We start from the raw sequence: 5,155 nt of genomic DNA on the forward strand, positions 1-5,155 counted from the left end.
CAAGACCAAAATTTGGTTTTGGTTATTCACTCACTCCTTGGCTTGCAAACAGCTTTTCTGACTCACATATCCTTTCTTTCCAGAATTTCAGAAAACATAAAGAAAATTATAAAGATGGAGCTCTTTATAAGGCCACCAAACAGATTGTCATATGATACTATTTTAAGGAACGCAATATTTGTGTTTTCTCGTGTCAGGGTTTGATTCTAATCTAAGAAAGTTCAAGACCAGCCTGGTCTACAGAGCTAGTGCCAGGACAGGCTCCAAAGCCGCAGAGAAACCCTGTCTCGAAAAAAAAAAAAAAAAAAAAAAAAAAGAAAGTTCACATGTGTAAATATTAATCCCCAAATATCTGTGCTGTTTGGATTTGAAGGGGGTCTGTTTGAGAGATAATTTTAGGAAATGATATTAGGAGAGTAAGATACTGATGGTATGATTAGTGAGTGACTTTTCAGTAGAAAGCAGAACTCAAACTCAAATACATGATAGGATTTGTCATGCAATGCCTTTCACCTTTTTTATTTTATGATATAATTGTAAAGTTATTTCCCAGCATTGGTTCCATGCTCTTGGAATTCTGTCTCCCATACCATTAGGTCAATCTATATTTCTTCTTCTTAAAGGGCTTGCTCTCATGCATTTTGTAATGCCTGCATGAGATTGCCTAGGATGCACTGTAACTCCCATTTTGAAGCAAGAAAGCAATGTTTTGAAGATAGGATCTTTAGAGAAATGATTAAGCTTATGTGAGCTCAGAAGATTTAATTCTGTAATGAAAGAATAGTTGTTCTAAGCAACACCAAAGAATTATTCAGTTTCTTTCTGAATCTACTGAAAAATTCAAATAAATATAGCATAAAATGGCAGCCCCCTACAAGCACAGACACTAGAAATCATAATAAAGCTACTTTACTGGCAGCTTGTTCTCATGATTCTAATCTTTCAGAATTTTGATGGTTGTTTAAAACAACAGTTTTCTGTTATAACAATCTGAAAAAAATATAGTCTCTGCAAATTTTAACTACTCAGCCTGTATCTCCAAATAGACTCATATTGGAGTCCTGGATTTCAGCTTATTAATTTTGAAAAGCCAAGGAAACAAAGGAAATCAGAAACTATATTAAGAAGTCCAAAAATACTGAAAAAGAATTAGAAAACCACTAAGACATATGATAGCATTCGTGGATGACAAATTTATTGCAAATGACATTAGAGTACTAGCCATAGACTTAGGAGACACTTTCACATTTATTGTAAATAGAAAAGAGCTATTCATCACTAACAAAAGACATATAGTTCAAAAGACATATAGTTCAAAATGGACCAAAGGGTACAAACAAAAACTAGTAAGATAGAAGAGGAATGGCTGACAAGCATTTGAAAATCTCCTAGTCATTCTCCATCTCTGTAGAAAAATGCAAAGTTGAAAATTGAGATGATTTTTTTAGCAGGTGTCTAGCAAAACACAAATGACAATGGAAAAAACAAGTGCTTACAGGTTTTTTTTTTTGGGTGGGGGGAGTATACCTATTGATGAATTAGGGATATTGGTTAAAAAAAAGACAAATTACGAAAACAAGTTCCAATGTTTACATCATAAGGCTTTCTATTAAGCACCTTGTCCTATAAAGAAAAAGATACACAAAATTATAAGGAATTAGATAAATTGGGTTTTTTTTGGGAAAAAAGTATTAGAATTAAAGTATCTTCTTTAGAAGCTATTTTTATACTTGTAAGTTGTCACTCATACAATGAAAAAAGTGAAGAACATGGAGAAGATTGAATTAAATTATATAATAATCAATATAAGTGGACTCTACTTCTGAGCAGTAAATGGTAAAATAAAATAATTTATGCCATAGAATGTCACCCTGTTGAAGTCATGGAATGTTGATGATGGAAGATATACAGAACATGAAAACTAACAGTGTGTGTCACTATCCCTGCTTTCAGGGTCAAAGTTCATAGGAGGAAAGCTTTCTGGGGAAATGGAGAAGGAACAGTGCAAGCTGAGTTAAATAGAAATATACCCTGTAAAATGGTAGAGACTACTTTTTCATTGTCTTCCATTGCTCAGAATGTAAGAAATGCAAAATAGGAGTAGCTACGTGATCATTTAGGTCTAATAAACTTCTGAGGGCAAAGGGCGATGGTGCATGCTGATTAACATCTAGCTACCTAGAAAACATTCATAATCTCACTTGCTGATGGGTGCTACATTTCATAAATTTCATCCCGGCTATGTCTATAATGATCTGATGCTTCCAAATATACCCGCTGTACCTTACCTTTGTGATTTAAAAAGACAGTCCCTGAATATAATGTATTTTTAGAGAGGCATTAACTCCTCAAAACCACAGTAAAGCCTGGCGAAAGAAGCTAGGATGGATTGGTTTGTATTTGTCCAGGTTGCTGAGGGAACATCCCAAGAGGGTCCTGGGAAACAGACCTGATCTCTTCTTGGTAGCAGGAGCAGTTAAAGAAATAGCTACACAAAAGCTTCCTCAACCACTTTCCTGACTCACCAGCAACTACAGGGAACTAGAGCAGCTGGTGAGAATAGGAGCTTCCTACCTTCTTAAAGGAGCTGGGTACATATTGACAAGCTGCCCTATCCCTCTGCAACCAGTAGTTCTGTGAATAAGGGACGGCCTGAAGTGAGCCAGTGAGAGGAAGCTGTGTCTCTTCTGACAGGCACTATCTATTTCAGGCTGCAGAACTAGTTCAGTCTATAATGTGACAAAATACTATCTTGTCACTGAAGTATTCTATTAGTCCACTGTGCAACTAAAACACTCCTGCATGTTTGCAATGTAAGCCAGTCTGACATTTTATATACCACCTGATAGTATAACTCATTTTAGTCCACCTGTGTTTCTGAATCTGTTTATCAATCCCGATTTCTCATACAGCACTGATAAGAGACGTTTATGCAGATGTGTTGAATGAATTTTAATTCTTTTTATTTGTCTTTTTTTGGTTTATTGAGACAGAGAGCTTTGAAGCCTATTCTGGAACTAGCTTTGTAGTCCACGTTAGCCTTGAACTCACAGAGTTCCACAGGCCTCAAGCCTCCCAAGTTCTGGGATTAAAGGCTTGAGCCACCACCGCCCAGTTTGAGTTTGAATTCTAATGACAGAACCTTTGAACTTGAATGAGAAGACTAACACTAAACTGTATTTAGAAGCTTTGTTTACCTGCTTCTTCCATTTGTTAAATGTTTAAAAATGAACAATTGGAACCACTGAGTGGCTTTTTGTATAACTCATGGGTATCTTTGCATGAAAACACTTACTAACACTGTGTTTCGCAAGAATTCCTGCTGAAATAATAAAGCCAAGTGAGCATTGACTGACTCCTCTGCAACATGAGCCAAAATAATCTTTTCCTTCCTTACAAAAATGTATAAGGTATTTTGTCATAGTAATAGAAAGGTAAAACCCCTTAATCTTGATGTTTTTCAGAATAACTACCTTGATTAAAAATGTCTGAAGAACATTAGCCTAGCACCACAATATTCTTTTGTACTACGTTTCTGGTTTGAAAAATTTTGCATTTATTTGAAACAAAGAAGAGAAAGCAACATGTTTTCTGTGTTGTGACACTATGACAGAAATCTTTTCTAACAAATATCTTGTTTCTAAATATAAATTTCAAATGTTTTATTTTCATGATGATGATCAGCAAAGTACAGAGAACTTAAAATGTCACTTCCCACTTCTATTCCACTGATTTATCTTCTGATCACGCTTCAGAGTGTTAGAGTGAGAGATGTGTTTGGATATTTGTAATCTTATAGTTTTATGTTGGTTTTCAAAGTTTTAAGGATTTGTCTCTAATAAATAGCATGAATAACAGCTTGAAACAATCTGTACTGAGGATAATTATAAGAAGTCCCCATCTTATTAACATCATATTATAATCACAAATTATTACATATAGAAAATGACATAAATGTACAGTTTGGAATAAGAATGATATGGAAGATCTGTCTAGTGGATTCAGCCTGCCATTATACTTGGCACAGTTTCAGAATCTGTTCCATGCAAGCATATTGAGAAAGATTATCACAATAGACAGGATTATTATGTTTAGAGTAGACAGTGCAAGCCACATATTTTCTTAAGAATTTACTATCTTAATTTACTTCGCATTTTAACTTGTAATAATTTTGTAAATTAATGGGGTTTACTTATATTCTATGCATATTTTATCATGCCCTCATCATCTGTCCAGCCCACTACCTTAGATCTCTAACCCTAATGCTCCCAGCACTCTTCTCTGTCCCTAAAGGCCACTTTTAATTGCATTCATTCTGTTTGCTCCGTTTCCAGTCCTTGTTTGTGACATTCACAATTCCATTCTGTACTCTATAGGACTGACTTCCTAATTGTTGTAAATGAGTGAGGAGATGTGACTTTGGTCTACATTTGTCTGCCTTATTTTACTGCGTGTAATATAGACCACTGCCATTTGTTTTACGGGATGACGTAATGCCTGACACTATTCCTGAGGAGATTTCAACAAACATCTACTCACCTCAGATAAACAACTAAGACAGAGCAAATCAGGGATACCACCAAATCCAACTTGATAAACCAAGAACTTTCATTGGGGTTACATACAGGAATATTGTAGACGGTTACTTACAGAAGGAGAAATAACATAAAGACAGTTATATGACTACAAGACCACTATGATATCGGGGATGTGTCATGAAAGCTGGAAACTTTGACTAAGTGTCCCACTTCCACTCAGCTCAACAAGCAAGAGTGTCACGTGTCACTGTTAAGCATTGCAGTTCATCTGACCATCTTCTGGCACCTGTAATTGTTTCTGTGTTCTAGGTAGCTAAACTGCTCTTCCTTTCAAGCAGCATGATTGGTTTCTACATCTTTTGTTTAGCTAGGTTTGTCCATCAGTGTCTCTCAGAAGTCTGTACTACTCGTCTAAGCACGGAAATGGAGATTCCCAGGAAATCTGATCAGTTTCAGAGACTTCCTGATTATTTTCAGTTGTTCGCTCACTAAGCTGAGCAAGATTCTTTGCAGGATAAAATTTTCCAGCTCTCTTTAGAACATCCTGTGTCTTAAGGAGTTTCCTTCCAACTTTAATGTTTTCTCTCATAGAAAAATAGAAAATTGGTTTGCAATAC

Source organism: Microtus ochrogaster, chromosome 2 (genome assembly GCF_000317375.1).
Source record: "Microtus ochrogaster isolate Prairie Vole_2 chromosome 2, MicOch1.0, whole genome shotgun sequence".
Lineage (NCBI taxonomy): Eukaryota > Metazoa > Chordata > Mammalia > Rodentia > Cricetidae > Microtus > Microtus ochrogaster.